At 46.3% G+C, this 18,144-nt stretch overlaps 1 long non-coding RNA gene across 1 annotated transcript; it reads left to right on the top strand.

Moving 5' to 3' along the window:
* Nucleotides 1-7,445: 7,445 nt before the first annotated feature.
* On the top strand, nucleotides 7,446-12,725 carry LOC128080426 (uncharacterized). The gene is made up of 3 exons (XR_008206674.1): nucleotides 7,446-7,729; nucleotides 8,114-8,161; nucleotides 10,565-12,725. It is a non-coding gene; the product is annotated as an uncharacterized LOC128080426 (long non-coding RNA).
* Nucleotides 12,726-18,144: the final 5,419 nt, after the last annotated feature.

Genomic DNA, 18,144 nt, shown 5'->3' with positions numbered 1-18,144 from the left:
CAACGTCTGGGCTCACCTGATGGCGATCGGGCTGACGGCACAGCTAGGGCAGGGTGCAGGTGGAACAAGGTCAGGCAGCGCTGTGCCGAGCACACTCGCTCCTCTCTGTAATGAAATTAATCAAGGTCGTTCATTTGATCCTGTTTTATAGTTATAACACGAGGCTGTAATTTGAGGTGGCTCAAAGAGGCACAGTCTTATCTGTAATTATACGTTTATAATTACATTTATATTTTAAAGTAAACATTTTCATGTATTACTGTAAATAGATCATGTCTCATACTGCTCTGCGGCCCAAACTGCCATACTGAAAACATGGGCTGTAAATAGGGAGCTATTGAAATCAGTCAGTTACAGGCTATTCGGTTTCATAGAATCATAGAATGGTTTGGGTTGGAAGGGGCCTTAAAGCCCATCCATTTCAGCACCCTCTGGTACCCCTCACCAGCTCAGGCTGCCCAGAGCCCATCCAACCCAGCCTTGAGCACCTCCAGGACAGGACATCACTGCCCTCTGAGTAGAGAACTTATTCCTGGTATCTAACCTAAATCTCCCCTCTTTTAGTTCAAATCCATTCTCCCTTGTCCTATCACTATCTGCCCATGTAAAAAGTTGTTCCCCTTTAGACACTAAAACAAAGCCTAAAACCCTATTCAGGCCCCAGATTAAAGGCTAGGGCAATTGAGATAGAGAAGCATCGTTTTTCAGTTGTATTCACTTCTAAAAGTAACTAAAATGCTCCAGGACACAAGGACTGTCTTCATCTGGAGGACCTCCAGTGCAGGAAGAGCGCCTAGTGAGGGGCAACCAGGTACCAGAGACACCTCAGCACGACTCCTGTGACAACACCAGGAGGCAGCAGGGACCAGCAGCACTGATCCACAGTTACTGGGTGAAGGGAGATGGCATCGCTTGGTGTCACCAGGCAGGATCCCAACGCACCTTGGTCTGCCCAGCCCATTTGGCTGCCTGCGCTCCCCCCAGGGCTCTGCTCACCGGCTGTCTCCACAGCATGCATATGAGCTCCCTCCTGTCTCTGCTCTGGAGCAAACCAACTGGTTTATCCCAAGGAGAAGCCTCACCACGACTGGCAGGCTGCTGCTTTTTCCAGTGTTACGCAGATGGAAAAACCTGTTGTGGGCTGCACCAGGCTCTGCCAAGGACGGTTCTCCAAGCATTTCAGAAGAGGCCATGCCCAGACCTTCATGCCATGCTGTGAAACACAAGATACCTTCACATCCTGCTGTAGACACATAGTTCTGGTTGTGGCCCCCAGCCCTTTCATTATTAGATGAATTTCAAAAAAAAAAAAAAAGAAAGAAAGAAAAACAGTCTATGTTACAGTAATTATTGACCCAAGGTCTAGGAGGCTGTGCAGGGAGCTCAGAGGAGTCCAGTGCAACCATGGCAGTGCCCTTCAGAAGATGCTTGGTGAAGTGAATGCAAGCCAGTTTGTAGCAATGAGCCACATTACTGTGATCTCCTAGCACTATACAGAGCCTTTGCCAGCTGGCCAGCAGTCAGCACGTTCCTTTCCTCTCCCTATCATTGTTTCTGGGCTCTGCAACCCTCTGCTTTTCTGTGGCTTAGTGGTCCACCTGGCAGCAAGGTGGTGGGGACCTCCTGAGTGGCAGAGCCAGGTGACACAAAAATGAGTGACACAGAAGAGGATGACACGGAAAGTTCTATGGTGCCAGGATGGGACTCCAGTAGCAGAAGGAGGATGCTGAGCACCTCCAGGGATGGGGCACCCACAGCTCTCCAGGCAGCCTGTGCTAGTCTCATCACACTCTGAGTAAAGAATTTCCTCCTAACATCTAACCTAAAACTCCCCTCTTTTAGTTTAAAGCCATTCCCCCCCTGTCCTTTCACTATTAGACAATGTAAAAAGTTGGTCTTTCTCCAGTATATAAGCTCCCTTCAGGCACTGGAGGGAATGTCAACTTCTGCAGGTGCTAATCCTGAGATCCTGAATGCAGGATTTTACTTGCATTTAAAACTACTCAAATAACATAAAAGATTTTGTCTTAAGGGAAAAAGGGTAGCCCCTAGAAGCTGAGGCCTGGGGGCTGTGAAAAGCAGGAGGCTGCTGCTGTTTGGCCTTGACACACAGTCACTGGGTAACATGGAGCCATGACGCCTTGGCACACCAAAGCCAGAACTGGGAGCTGGATGCCAAAGTGCACAGGCTGCATTGCTCTCAGGTACCCGGTTCTTCTCTCAGAAAACCAGGTCTGCATTTCTATGTCCCATCCATATTTACTTTTCAGTATCAATAATATGTTTGCAACCAAGTATCTGTCTACACTTGGCTTATTTCATTCTCTGTTTAAGCGTACACCTGAGAATGGTCATAAACAATTTGCAGCGAAGCCTGCCTTCCCTTACGAGCAATAAAAGTCCTTATAAAAAATGTTCCACTATGTCTCTGCAAAATGAGGATGTGAATATGGATTTATAAAAGCAGAGTGAGAATTGGCTAAAAAGGAACTGGCAGACACTGCCTGAATAACCTATACCAGAAATCTCAAGGCAAAGCAAATCAGGTCAACTGGCTTTATTTCAGCTTGACACAGTTTTGGGGCTGGTGTGTCCCTATAAGGAGTCAAGCATGGAGCCAAGTGGTGGGAGCACCATCAGACAAAGCTGAAATGGCTGGAAAAGATTTTGTGCATCATTTAGCACGTCTGGGCTGATATCAGTGGATCCAACACCACCACATTGAAAACTGGATACCCCATGATTTCCTGGTCATTCTTATCCTTTTTGGACATCTCCAGTAACAACACATCAGCAGTTCCCTTGGTTGTTTGAACAGAACTCCCCCTGTGCAGGCTGTTATTAACTTCTCTTACATCTTTATTAGACATCAGATGTGATGAAAGGTGACATCTCCAGGGAAATATTGCACAGGGTGTGGGGATGGGATGTTAATGTACTGAGGTGACAGAGCATCTGCAAATGTAATCATCTCCTAATGTCCTTGTGAAAGAACTGAGATCCAGCTCTCTTTTTTTTTCTCTGAAAAGCGAAGGATATTGAGGACTCATAGCATAAGGCACTTACCTCTTCCCTCTTGCTTAACTCTGTTTTCTCTCTGTCTACTTCTCCGTTTTGTTTGAAGAATGTTCTTGGTGGCATTGCTTTTTATTATTTTGCCACTTTTCAATCTTCATCCTTTTTGTTTTAGCTGTTGGTACAGCTGATGAGTTCTGCTTTCCCTCTGACAGATTCATTTCAAAGGAAAATGGCAAAATCATTGCAGAATCAACACTTCTAAAAACTTTTTGTTTAAAATCTATTGCTTATATCATAAATAGTGCAACCAGCAGGAGCAGTGAGATTATCATCCCCCTGTACTCAGCTCTGGTAAGGCCATGTCTAGAGAACTGTGTTCAGTTTTGAGCCCCTCACTACAAGAAAGATATTGAGGCCCTGGAGTGTGTCCAGAGAAGATCAGTGAAGCTGTGAGGGGTCTGGAACACAGGCCTTATGAGGAGCAGCTGAAGGGACTGGGATTGTTCAGTCTGGAGAAGAGGAGGCTCGGGAGAGATCCCATTGCCCTCTACAACTTCCTGGAAGGAGGCTGTGGCGAGGTGAGGGTTGGCCTCTTCTCCCAGATAACAGCGATATAGCGAGAGGCAATGGCCTCAAGTTGCACCAGGGGAGGTTCAGGTTGGATATTTGAAAAAATTTCTTCTCAAATAGAGTGGTCAAGCACTGGAATAGGCTGCCCATAGAGGTGACTGAGTCACTGTCCTTGGAGGTGTTCAAGAAATGTGTAGATTTGGTACAAAAGAACATGGTTTAGTAGAGAAATATTAGTGGTAGGTGGATGGTTGGACTGGATGATCTTGGAGGCCTTTTCCAATTTTAATGATCCTATGATTCTAAAAAAGAAGAGAGGAAGATGGATGCAGCCTACAGAGCTGCTGCTTGACTTTTGCACAAGGTAGCTGGTAACTGCTGCTGGGGTATACTGGGCTGTGCTCAGAGCTCGCCAGCGTGGGCTTGGCTATTCAAGCTGACCTTGCCCTGTCAAGGAGGTAAATCCCTGTTGGCAGTGATTCACTGTCCCATCTCCCCCACACAATGGGAGCCTGCCTTGTGCTCTTGAGTGTGAACTCAGTCTCCTGGGGAGCCAGCCAGCAGCCACAGAAATGTGAGAGCAAATGCTTGTGCTTCATATTTTCAGCTGGTACCATGGCTCCTGACCTACTGTGTTGAAATTGTGCATTGCTTAGCATATGGTCCCCAATGTAATGCTGAGACTCCATCCAGCAAGGAGAACCTGAGGATGCAGAAAGCACTACTGATGGGGCAGCATCCACCAGAGTCCTTCCGGGGTGCAATGGGCACCAATGGGCTGCAGAGGAGGTGAGCCTTGGGCCAGAGTAAAGGAAAGCATCGATCTGAGTATTGCACAGTGCTAGAGAGGGAAAGAGCAGCCTCTCTTTAGGAGGGCAAGTTCTATAAGCCTATCTGTCACCAACCACTGCATTTTGCAGTTTGGACTGTGAGATGCCTCGCAGTCACGCACAGCTGCTCATTAACTGCACAGACATCACACTGTAATGAGGCTGTGATTCTTGGATTGCCTTGAGAATAGTTGTTGCCTTAGAAGACCTGAGAGGCTGTGGGTCTTAGCATTTGCTCTAATTGCTGTTAACTTCAGATCTGTTTTAATGAGCATGGCAGTAGTAGCTACAAAGAAAACCCTCTACCAAAATGTCAGTAATTGAAAAAAATCATAAGTCTTCATCTATGCGAGAGACTTGAACATGTGTGGAGCTTTTAGGATCTTGGTTTAAAAAAATGTAATCCCAGAGAGAAGGTGTTCTGTAAAACAGCAAGCAGACTGTGCAAATCGCTTTCTGATGGATTTCTGAAGGTCCTAAATGATTGTTAGTCTAATCTGGTTTAATTCTTAGAGTTATAGAATCATTAAGGGTGGCAAAGACCACCAAGATCATCAAGTCCAACCCATCCCCACCATGCCCACTAAACCATGCCCCTCAGTGCCACATCTCCATGTTTCTTTAACACCTCCAGGAATGGAGGGATGATTCCACCATTTCTTTGGGCAGCCTATTCCAGTGTCTTATTCCAGTTCTTGTTTAGTTCCAGTTTGTTAATGAGGTGGTCAGGGACTGATATTAGATGCAGATATCCTCATGGCCTGTCCAAGCTTAAGGTGAGACAATGATGAAAATCCAGCTGATGTATAGCTGCAAATTTAGGAATTTGTCTTTAGGAAACCAGGATAACCAGACTGTAGGCTGGGGAAAAAATAAAATAAATTAACTACAAATGTCATACGTTCTCCCCAGTGATATAACTGAGTGACTTAGCAACATGGCTCCAGAGGGGAATAAGGAATGCAAACAGCTGAGGCAGCAACTGGTTGCTGCAAACACTGGTGTAGGTAAAGAGGGAAGCACGATCCTGAAATGAGTCCTTGGCACTGCCAAGCGTGAACACAGCTCTCTGCTTTTAGGAAAGCATGCTGGTGTTGCTTCAAAGCCCTGCCCTGCTCCTAACACCTTCCCAGGCGATGCCAGGCAGTGAGTGGGGCGTTTCTGTGCATGGGCATTTCTGAGCATTGGCCTGTTGTGGTTCTGCACCTACAGTCAGCAGTGGATTTGGTCAAAGGGAGCTTGGCTTGCATCCCTCTGCACTACCAACTCTCTGTGTTGGAATCTTATGTACTCAGAGGTCTACAAAAAGACAAAACAAACCCCTTTCTCTTCTCTGGGTGTCTTTTATAAAACACTGAAGAATAGTGTTAAATAAACACATACCCAGTAATTACATGCCACAAACATTCCCTTGCAGTAATATCATGGTAAAGGGCACGCGAGTCCTGCAAACATCATTATTAGCAGAGACTCTCCTCATTGGCATGACCCCTTGCAATACCACACATGAGCCAAATTAATGCTCTCAGGATGGCAGTAAACACTTTTTCCTCTGAGTATTTGCATGAACAAGCTTGAGGTGCTAAGACTTGGGCAGCACGAAACAGAGCAATTGCTTCTTTAGTGAAGACTTGCTGTATGTGATAGCGATCTCAGCTTCTGAGTTCCCTTCTGTTCTGACAGGCTTTTCAGTGTCTTGAGATGCCTATCTTTTTTGCAAATTATTTTCACTAAGAAGTAACTGAGGGCCTATGAATACAGCTGCTCTTTAAAATCAATGGCACTTCTGAGCCACCAACACCTCCATCCTCACAGCAGCTCAGCTGTGCTGCAGCAGTTTCACAAGGCCAGGAATTAAAATAATGGGGTTTGCAGTGCCTTTTGTTGTGTTATCGATGGATCGATTGATCGATTGATTTTTTTGTTGGTTTTCTTTTCTTCCCTCAGACTGCAAAGCACTGGCACTCTAAGCCTTTCTGAGTTCAGACTCAAAAAAAAAAAAAAAAAAGATTGCACCCACCCATTGGGCCATTGTGTGGCTGCTGGAGCTGTGTGCTGCTGGCTTATTTCCTTTGCTTGGCGGTCATTAATGCCTTCTTCATTAGCAATTTCACAGTGCAAAATGAAAACTATTTGCATCATCCACAGACTCACTGGAGCTGATAAACTTGTGAATGTGAGACCCTGTCCTGCCATGAATGCGAGCAGGAAGAAACATACCCCCAGGAGCAGAGCATCCCATATCCAGAGGTGAACCACAGCAGTGCCATCCAGCTGTGCCCCTTCCCCTGCTGCCCAGAAAAGCAGCAGCACTGGGGTGCTGCTCAGGAAGGGAGCAAACCGGAGCTCAACTCCTCACCAAAGGGAAAGGCAGTGAGTTTTTGTGGCACTGTATTTATGGGACACTGCAGGGCAGAGTGTCTCTCGTGAGTTGCTCTGATGCATTTCCATCAGAGCCTGTGGCACCCATGTGAGCACACATATCTCTCAGTAGAGGAGTTTCGTTGGCATTGCTCAGGTTGAGAGGGGAAAGTAAGGCAGCCTTTTGCTTGGGAACCATAGAAAAAGTTTGAGGGCTGTGCAAGCTGAGAACTGTGTAAACAGAGTGGATAAATTATCTCCTAAGTTACGAATGTGCTCAGAAGCAGAACTACAGCCAACCTTTGCATTAGATGGGAGCAGCTGCGTACACCATAGCCTCCAAATTTCCATAGAAACTTGGATCAGCCATAGATTATCTTCATTTTGTAAATGTTTTAATTGTTATGCTATAATATAGTTCTGTGGGGATGGAAATGTCAAGCCAAGGCTCTGTGGAAGCCACATTGTAAAAGCAGATTCTCCAGGCCGTATTTTACAAAAAGCAAAGCCCGTTTCAGGATTAAGACTTATGGTTTCTGATAGATTTGCTTTTTTCCATGCTACTGCATGCACTGCTTTAAATAAATAAACTCCCACTGAGCTTGCTACTCCAGCGGGACTGGATTGCACTTCCCAGGCATGCATGAATTATAAAGTCAGCTCCATGTTCCCGCGGAAGGAGAATTGCTGGCAAAAATCAGCCGACGCACGTAGGCTCTCTCAAACCCCGGCTGCACACGGACGGGCTTTCACCAGCCCACGGGGTCGCAGGGTGCAAAACGCTGACCCCTCGCCCTGACGGAACCGCTGCTGCTTGCAGCACGCAGACGAGTGTCGCAACTCCTCCACGTCCTGGCCACCGAGATGGCCCTGCCGATTGCCGAGCGGGTGACAGGATGTGGTTTCTGCGTGCGCGGCGGCCGCGCCATCGCTGATGTTTACGAGATCAGGTACCGGGGTGGAAACGCGGCCCCGGAGCTCTGGTTACATCAAAGGCTTTCCCACGGCGAGGGCTGCCGGCGCGGTGGGGATGGTGCCTGGTATGGCTGCATCCCCGCCACAGCCACCGCGCTGACGCCATCCCCTGGATGCTGCACGGCCGGAGATCCCTGCTTTGGTTTAATACCGGTAAACACAGCTACAGGAGCCCAGCCAGGCCAATTGCTTTTGCTGAGCACCACCAAGGGGCACCTTTAGGTGTGGTTAGTTGCAGAGCCAAGGGCCTTAAGAAAGCCACTCTGTGCTTGCTGAAATACTCCTTAAATAATGCATCCGCTCATGATGTCCACTCATGCTGCGCAGACGATGTGAAACTGTTTTGTTTTTCCTTGCAGGAGAAGTGTTGTCTGTGTTCCCTTCTGCCTGCTCACAGCGGTGGGGAGGTGAGGGAGAGCTGAGCACCCATACCCACAAGAAAACCCCCAGCTTCTTACAGCTGTGGGATTTTCATATCCTTTGTGGGGTGTCCCGCTTGCTCTGCCTGATAACAAGTGAGGCAAGATGCAGCCCAGCACCTGCACCAGCTTTAAGGCAACAGATTGTATTTGCTCAGACACAACCTGTGAGTCAGAGCACAGCTCCTGATGAAGGGAAGTCCTCCCAGCCAGTGCCATGCTTGTCATTGACTGAGGTCGTGGTCAGCAGCAGCTGGTTCTCCTCACCCCTATCAGTGGTTAGTTTTTAGGCTGCCTTTTAGCATCTCATTGTCAGCTGCAGCTGCCGGCTGGGCTTTTGCCACCAGCTCCCAGTGCAAATGCTGACCCTGCTGGGACAGGCTTCTAGCAGCAGTGTGGTCACATCAGTGGGGATGGGTCACCCCATGACTGGTGTCCTCTGGAAAGGCCAGTGTACTGAGAAATTAATCCTCTTGGAAAACTAGAGAATTTCATTTCCATGGAGAAACTGAAAGAAAAACAAGAAAGAACAATTTTAATTTTCATCCTGAAATGTTTGGGTTGAATTTCTTTGTCTCACACAAAAGTGTAATAGATATAATGTATGATTTTCAAGGCTGATTTCATGGAAACCAAGTATTTTGATCTGGCTGAAATTAAGCAATTTTAGAATTGCAATGCATGACAAATTTATTACCTGCCTCAGAGTAGAAAACAAATTCCAAAGTTGCTGGGTTTTCCCATTAAAGAAAATACATAAACCAAATGCAACAACAAGAACCAGGTCCCTCCTGGCTCAGTTCTAAATGTAATACATAGCTTGGTTCCCTGCAAAACTGCAGAGCTTTATTTATTGCCTGGATGGTCCCTTTTGTCCCAAGCCTAAGGCTGTTCTGTTTCCATGTGAGATTTCTCAGCTGTGTGCTAGGCAGATGGCTTGGAGTTGGGCCATAAATCAGATGGTTTCAGTATACATCCAACTTTCTGTGTGTGCCCTTAGCACCTATGCAGCCTGTTGCCAGCACAGCCTTGTCCCAGGCTTGGTGGTTTTATGTGTGTTGGCCATGCTGCAATTTTTGTCACTGCTTTGGAGCATTTCAAGGCCTCCTCCAGCCTGTAGACATCGCACAGAAACACAGAACGACCTCAAAATCCACCCAGACTTCCCCAACAGAAGAAAACAGGGATGTCTTTGGCAATACCTTAAAGATATTTAGTCACAGCATCTTCATTAAGCATGGGCAAGGACAGCAAGTCTACCTTGTTGTGAAACGCTCATGTTTTCTCAGGCTGAAAGATCTGGGGCTCTTCAACCTGGAGGAGAGAAGGTTCCAGGGACACCTGACAGCAGCCCTTCAGTATGTAGTGGGGCTGTAAGAAGGAAGGGGACAGACTGTTTAGCAGTGTCTGTTGTGATAGGACAAGGAGAAATGATTTCAGATACAAGAGACGTGATTTAGATAGGATATATGGAAAAAGTTTTTTACTCTAAGGGTGGTGAGGCACTGGCACAGGTTGCCCAGAGAGGTGGTGGATGCCCCAACCCTGCAGACACTCAAGGTCAGGCTGGATGGGGCTCTGAGCACCTAATAGAGCTGTAGGTGTCCCTGTTCATTGCAGGGGAGCAGGACAAGCTGACCTTTAGGGGTACCTTCTAACTCAAGCTATTCTCTGATTCCCCCAAGAGCTCTTCCCTCTTCTCCCTCTATAGGCAATCTTCTTGCACCCTCTTTATGCCAGTAATTAGACAGCAGACTATAAAACTGCTCATGGCAGGGCTCTTGGCTGCCTTACTGCATGCTGCTCACAATGGGAATTATGCTCATGGTTATAGTTATTATTATTATTACAGTAGCATCTCAAGAGCTTGGGCACTGTGGCAGGCATTTTGCAGACACATAGGAAAATGTAAGTAAGTCTTTCCCTAAAGATTTTGCAGTTGCAGGCAAGATTCAACAAGCAGGATGCAAAATTAGAAATACAGGTTCATGCTATGGATGAGTGGCCAGCCTGACTCCCACCACATGCCTTGTGAAGCTGATAAATGAAAATATGTTCCATAAAAAGTCACTCAATGTTTTTAAAAATCTTAGGCCAACACCAATTGCAGCTTTTGCTTATTTATTTTCCTCAGTGGTAACTTTGTGAAAGGCTTTGCAGTCCCATCTGCCCAGCATCGCAAAGCTCCATCCCAGTCATGTTCAGGGAGACAGCAACATTTCTGAAGTCACTGCTTCATAAAGATTTCTGAATGCTGTCTGCAGGGTCAAACATTTTTGAATCACAACAGAGAGAGGGAGATGTATTTAGAAAAAAATTCACAAACTTTATTTACAATTGTTTGTTCATAAAGTATTGATGCCTTTCTCTTGTTACTATTTTTCCCCATAGGTGATGCTGCTAAGAGTACTTCATACACAGGTAAAATGAGAGTTTATGTGGGTTTTGACACTAGCAAAACATTCCAGTGTGGATAGGCATCAGTTCATGTATTTGTAGGTACTTGGGGGAAAAGTGGCCACTTTTGGAACAACTGCTCATTCACACAATGGTTGCCCTTGGGGAAGATGTTGCAGCCGTGTGACACACACGATGCTGTGATGTTGCTGTGCCTGACACAGTGGGGTTTGGGGGCAGAGATAAGGAGCCCAGCCCACTGTCAGATGTGCCTAGCTAGAGGGAGCAGCACTGCAAAATCACCAAGCACAGAAATGAGCTGAGTTTAGCATGCCAGCATCCTCTCACACAGCTCTCAGGATGCACGAGAGCTGTGCGGAATCGCAGTCCTGACAAAGCCTGACTTCTCCGATTCAGAGGAAATGAAAAGGACTTTGTGACTCTGTTGTGACCGCTGATAGAGGGTTGGTGTGCCCAGGGGACAGCCAGCCAAGGGAGAGGGAGGAGCGCTGGAAAATTTGGCTTCACTGAACAGTTCCTTAAATTCAATGAGTCATGATTTTCTTTCAGTGCACGCGGCACTCTTTGTATAAACTCCAGCCCAGAGAGAAAAATATCCTCTGGTCATTGGTGAGAGCGGGTAATGGTTTGGTTTCCTAACTATTAATTCCTCCTAAAAGATATCGTCTGCATTTCTTTGGAAGATGCCCTCCCACAGGCCCTCTCTCACATAGCCACACCAAAAATAGTGCTGAGTGCTTCCTGATGGCAGTGCTGTGTTTCTCTGGAAGGTAGGTGAAGTTGACGGAGTACAATGCACTTAAATTTGCCTGATAATGTTGTTAATTATCAATAGATTCCAAACAGAGTGATTTCACAGAAAGACAAGGTGGAGACCTATTTTTCATTCTTTATATGAGAAAAATGTGCATGTGGTTTGCATAACTAAAATGCACTTTCTCCCTATCCATTGCAAGTTGAGGTGGAAGCTCCGCCATCATCCAGCTGCTCACTCAGCATGCACATTTCTGTAGATCCAGATCGTGGTAACTGTCTCAGTGCTGCCCAAATGCAACTGCTGAGAACGTGCATTCAGTCCAGGTTAATAATCAGTGGAAAAGGCCATGTAAGATGAGCTGCCATCCTGCTTCTCTGCGGCTTTGCAGTGGGATGGGCTGTGGGGCTGTTTGTGAAGGGCAGCAGCCAACTCTTATCTCTGTGCAGATAAAGCAGATAAAGCGAAGCATGCTTCCTTGTAAGCAAATTCACTTGATCTCTGCAGCACATTTAGTCCTTCACTTTCCTGTAAAGGTGGCAAGTAAGTCCTGGCAACAACATTTTCTCCGAGAAAGCCCCCAAGCCCTTCCTGACCCAAGAGACTTCCCACAAAATAAACAAAGGTATCTCTCCACTTGCCTTTTCTTATCTTGCTTTTTCAGCCCTGTTCTTCAGAGATGCATGTCTCACTGTCTCTTCTCAGTGTCCAAAGCAGTTCTTTTCTCCACTTAAAAAATGTCAGTTTGGAAATGGGAGTATGTCCCATTTTTTGTATCATCTGGCTTTTTCTGAAGGACTCCTCTTGTCTCTTCTCCAAGAACAAGACGAAGTGGCTCAGGATGGAGGAGTGCTCCCATACCTGTGGGAGAGCTGGAGGGTGCCTGCTCTGGATGCCACTGATGACAATGGGGAACTGAAACTACAGCCCTGGAGAGGAAACGAGATCATTTCTGCTGCTCCCTTCACACTCTTGACTTTGCTTTGTGTGACTGCTTTCTAGTTGAATAAAAAAAATCTCCTGGCCCTTTGAGATTAGGAAAATCATCCAGTGACAAAAGGAAGTTCTGAGGGGCTTAAGATGTGTCCTTCCCCTGGGAAAGAGAAAGGATGCCCCCGTAGTACCTGATGTAACTGGGACTTGCAAAGCTCTCTCTGCTAGTTTATAAACATATACTCATTAAAGCATTTTAATTAGGATGTTTTGAGAACTGTGTGTTCGTCTGTGCATGCCCTTTGTGAAATATTAAACACTCTTGCCCATTCAGTGCTGTTCTCCCCAGATTTTTCTGCTCATGGGGTTTGACATCCCTGACTATTCTGGAGTTAAATAATCTTCTACAAAAATATCATAATGAGATCTTTGATGTTGCAGTCAAAGGAGAACATGCCAGAAAAGGTTTTGCTCTCTCCATCCTCTAGTTGTGTTTGTTGATATTTTCCCATCAGGCCTGACAACAAACAGCTGATTAACCTGTTAGCCAAGCGCATCAAAGCACAGGGAGAGAGCACAAAATCTCCTGCTGTGTCCTGCAGCCAGTCCTTGCACGCAGAGGTTTCTGCAGGGCCTGCCTAGGTGCAAGCTGTCTGTCCTGCTCAACTGGCCATCTCAACGACACACAGGCAGAAGTGTGCCTTCCAGCTCTTCACCCAAGTGCTGCAGGCTCAGAGATATGGCTCTACCAGTGCCAGGAGCTCCTCTGGGGGAAGTGGAGGGACCCTGTGGAGAATCACAGCTCTAGGATCACCAGCAGAAGCCCAGCAGGTACCTCATGTGTCTCTTCCCTTCGACTTCCTCTCATTCCTCCACCCCTAGGGCCTCCTGCCCTTTCTTCTCTTCCTCTCCAGCAGGCTCCCCACACTGCCTGCTGACCTCACTCACCTTCTTGCTTCCACCCCCTGCACCTTGGTCTTTGATGCATGGGGCAGTTCAGAGCCCAGCAGGACCAAGCTGCCTCTGCCCTTCTGAGATGGTGAAGTGTCTCTTTATTGGCAGTGCTGATTTCAGGTCCATTTATGTGTGGCACCCTTCAAACAGGAAAATAGCAAATGTTGCACTTGCAAAGAAAGAGTACTTATAAGTGAGCTTGTTTTTCTCCCATAGTGAAGATCTTTGCAGGGAGGCTGCTTATGCCAGCAGCACTAGGGCATCAGAGCTCCTGGAGAACTTGTCAGAAAGGCTGATGGCTTGGTAACTAATGGCAAGATGAGGGAAGGAAGATGGGCAAAGCTAATGCATTTTTTCATCACTGAATCTCATGAGTTCAGTCTTGGCAGCAGTATTGCTGCTGATCTCCTGCTTCTCTTGTGCTCCCCTCTCCTGCAGTCTCTGCATCTGTCCTTCAGTCAGCATCAGCTGACAAATCAGACACTCTGGGCCTTGGTTTTGCAAACCAGCAACACAAGCAGGCATGTTTGCAAAGATGGTGCACACTCACACACCTGACAGCACCTGGAACCCTCCCGACACAGCACTCCGCTAACAGAGATGTAAGAAGGCATAATTCCAAGTGAAGCCATGCAAGGAAATTGTTATATATATATATTTACCTTTGCATAAAGAGACAGTGCACCTGAGAAATAGAGACCCAGCAGCTAGCTGCAGGCAGTGTGAGATGACAGATAAATGTTTAAATAATGTCTTTATTTCAGTTCAGCTGAAAAAAATAATCATTGAATGTGGGTCTTCAGCCAAGAAGTTCCTTTGTTTCTGAGCTCTCACTGATTAAAATATCTTGTGCTTTCAGCTGGATTATAATAAAGACACTACATTACCCTTCACACAGAGTATTAAAAGAATATCTTTATTTGGGAGAATAGAGGATTTAGATGGTGACCTTAGTGTTTCTTGAAATTTGAAGAATTTCACCAAGCCTGGAGAAACTCCTAAATGGAGGATTTCTGCTAGAACAGGAAGTTTCTCTCGCATTGTTATCCACCAAAATGAGCCCTGGATTATATTTAGTCCCATTCATTCCACACAATGAAAAGTAAGACTCCAGCCAATTTCCTTAAGCGAGGTTATTAATAAGCACTTGTGCTAGGTGGCTGATCATTTCTAGGAGGCTGGGAAAGGCAATGGACACAGCACAAACACCCACTCTCCTCTGACCAAGGTTCCAGTGGATTCGACCCTTCAGAGCACTTTATAACCTGAGTTCCTGTGCCTAAACATTGTTCCAGACACAGCTTCCAGCCCTGCCCTGACTCTTCATGCTTATTGGCCCATGCTCCAGTGGAGTTGCAAACAGACCATCCAGGGCAGCTTAGTACATTTTAAGCTGCAGCTAAATAATCTTTCAGAGGCTCCTACATGCTAAAAGCAGCTCTGTGCAAAACTGCTGCTGAGCAGCAGATACTGCAATAACAGCAGACTCCCATTATACAGGAGCTTGTGCTGAAGTGATATGGGTGCACATGGAGAAAGCTGTACACGAGTTAGGAGGGTCAACAAGGGCAGCTGTAGACTGACTGTAATTTCTGGTTTCATGCATTGCTTCCTGTGTATTTAAAGACAAATAATTAGAGCTGTGTCTGTTCTGAGGTCTGGAAGACAGACTTTAGGTAGTGTTATGCATGGTCTTCATGACTTGTAAGTTTTCTTCCATCTTCCTGGCTATCACTTGATGTTGAAGTGTCTGAGCTCAAAATACCTCTTGCCCGTATTTGGCTAACTACTATGAAATAACTGGAAGTTTGAGTTTGCCCCGTAGGAGCAAGCTCCCTACCACCACATCCGTTTGTAGTCATCAGTGGGAGAAGTTTGGAGTTTTGCAACAATTTCTGCAGTGGTATGTATTCCCCTTCCAACCCCAAGCAAAATTCACACAGTGTGATGTCTTGCCCTTGCTCAGATAGGAAAAACTAGTTGCTTCCCTCCCACTGGGTGCAATGGTGGGGAAGGAGTGGAGATGTTCTCTACTGTGCTTCCACAGAAGTGAAGTACAGAAATGTGTGGCTGTCCTTTTGCCATCTAGGGATGTTTTAACATGTTATGGGTACAAGGGGAGAAAGGACATGGGAAGCAATATGTTTCGACCACAAACATCTGGGATTCAAATACAGATGATGGAGTAATGTTAGTCTAACTCCTTCCTGCACACTGCCCATGTACAAAAAAAAAAATATCTTGTGCTCTGAAAACCAAACACTGCTCCTGGGAAGGCACAGGATTGGACAAGGTAGAGTGATAGGACAAGGGAAGATGGATTTAAATTGAAAGAGAGGAGATTTAGGTGAGATGTTTGGAAGAAATTCTTCACTCAGAGAGTGGTGAGTCACTGGAACAGGTTGCCCAGAGAAGTTGTGAATGTCCCATCTCTGGAGTTCAAGACCAGGCTTCATGGGTTCTTGGCTGTCTGACTTAATGTTGCAACTCTGACCACAGCATGGGGTTTGGAACTCAATGATCTTTGAGGTCCCTTCAACCCAAGCCATTCTATGATTCTGTGATTCCATGAAGGAGATGAGCGTGATTGTGATTTCTTGACTGGAACGGTTGGAGCAGTTGTTTCCTCACACTGGTGCCTGTTACTTCAGCAGTTACAGCACTGAGACCTTCTGATGCTCAGCAGCTGGCACCTTTCAGCCTTTGTGCAAACTCAGGTACCACTGCAAGGCACTTGTTTAACTCAGATTTGGAAGATCACAGAATCACAGAATCACAGAATCACCTGGGTTGGAAGGGACCTCAAGGATCATGTAGTTCCATCCCCCCTGCCTAGCAGGGCCACCAAACATACACATTCAGATCAGGTTGCCCAGGACCCCGTCCAACCTGGCCTTGAACACGTCCAAGGACGGGGCATCCACAACCTCCCTGGGCAGCCCATTCCAGGGCCTAACTACTCTCCTTGTGAAGAACTTCCCCCTAACATCCAACCTAAATCTTCCCTCCTTCAACTTGGATCCATTTCCCCTAGTCCTGCTGTTGTCAGCCCTTCTGAAGAGTTTACTCCCCTCCTGGGTGTAGGTTCCCTTCAGGTATTGATAGGCTGCAATGAGGTCGCCCCGCAGCCTTCTCTTCTCCAGGCTGAACAAGCCCAACTCCCTCAGCCTGTCCTCATAGGGGAGGTGCTCCAGCCCCCTGATCATCTTAGTCGCCCTCCTCTGGACCCTTTCCAAGATCTCTATGTCTTTCTTGTACTGAGGGCTCCACACCTGGACACAGTACTCCAGGTGGGGCCTCATAAGAGCCGAGTAGAGAGGGACAATCACCTCCCTGTCCCTGCTGACCACCCCTCTCCTGATGGAGCCCAGGATCCCATTTGCCTTTCGAGCTGCCAGAGCGCACTGCTGGCTCATGTTCAGTCTCTCGTCCATCAGGACCCCGAGGTCCTTCTCTGCCGAGCTGCTCTCAAGGACCACTCCTCCCAGCCTGTACGGGTGCCTAGGGTTCTTCTGGCCCAAATGCAAAACCTTGCACTTTGCCGTGTTGAACCTCATTAGGTTCACCCGAGCCCAGCCCTCAAGCCTGTCGAGGTCCCTCTGAATGGCATCCCTTCCTTCCGCCGTATCAACCGCACCACTCAGCTTGGTGTCGTCAGCAAACTTGCTGAGGGTGCACTCAATTCCTTCATCGATGTCATTAATAAAGATGTTAAAGATCTCAGCCATGAGGTGTGTAAATGGACTTCCATTTTGAAGAACAATAGAAGTTGTGAGCCATCAGAGCATGGAATCTTCAACACAAAACAGGCAAGTGAGACCACATACACCAGCCAAACACACTACAAAATCAAGTTATAGAAGTAATGAAATATTAAGCCAGAGAATTTTTTCAAATTTTAGTGATTTGTATGTATGCATGTGGTTGGCTCTGCTCTGTTATTCCTGCCAAGCACTCAATTAGCACTTGAGTTAATAAGATGTTTTAATGGCTGTTAAATTAATCAACAACTCTGACACCGCTTCTCTTTTTTCCAAAGGAAAGACATTCTTTCAGCCCAATTCCTATGTTATCAGTGTCACTAATTATTTGTTTATTCTCTTTACTGCACTTATTTGACTTCATTTGGAATTAGATGTAGTGATAGGGGATGTAATTTAGTATTTTTTCTGTAATGTGCTGAATAGAGGAGGATTAGAGCTCCCAGCTATGAGAAAATGAGTACTCATAAGCAGTTGTTCAAACAGAAAACACAGAGCCTTTCTGACAACTGTCATATTCCCTTTGATTTGCTCTTCATCAGCGCTTTTGTGAGTTTGTTCACAGAAAGGTTTGCCAAAATGAAAGTACTGCTAATAGAGATGAAAATGTGTAACAGCCCTCATGAAAATGTTTGGGCTGACCTGTGCCACAGCTATTTCTTTCTGATTCTCTGACAGCAATCCAGGCAGGAAAAAAAATCAATAGTTTGGGATTGAGCTCATCAGCCCCTCAAAACAGCTAGTGTACTAAAAATAGAAAGAAAACATCAAGTCAAAGAATTCTAAAATAGCTGAAATATGTCCCCAAACCCATGGATTTAGAAAGTTTAGTTATGAAGAATTTAAAGAACAAAAGAAAGCACATGACCTGTGGGCAGTGCACAGCTCTGCACCGGATGGGGCAGAGAGGATGATGGTTTCCCATCCGGCTAGGAGTGGAGTTGGTGCACATGGGGGTTGTTGTAGGTCTCAGGCTGAGTTATCTCCTTGGGATTATTCAAACCTATGCTTCTGCTGTCAGTGAAATAGCCTAGGGCTGGAGCTGTGCTGAGAGAAACGAAAAGCTTTCATGAAATTCTGTCATGTGCTGAATGTGGCAGCCTGTCGTGTAATAATAGCTAAAACTTTCTGTAATTAAAACAAGTAGCTAG

The sequence above is a fragment of the Tympanuchus pallidicinctus genome, unplaced genomic scaffold (assembly GCF_026119805.1).
Source record: "Tympanuchus pallidicinctus isolate F22 unplaced genomic scaffold, pur_lepc_1.0 scaffold2, whole genome shotgun sequence".
NCBI lineage: Eukaryota > Metazoa > Chordata > Aves > Galliformes > Phasianidae > Tympanuchus > Tympanuchus pallidicinctus.
This window is presented reverse-complemented; position numbering and strand designations above follow the sequence as displayed.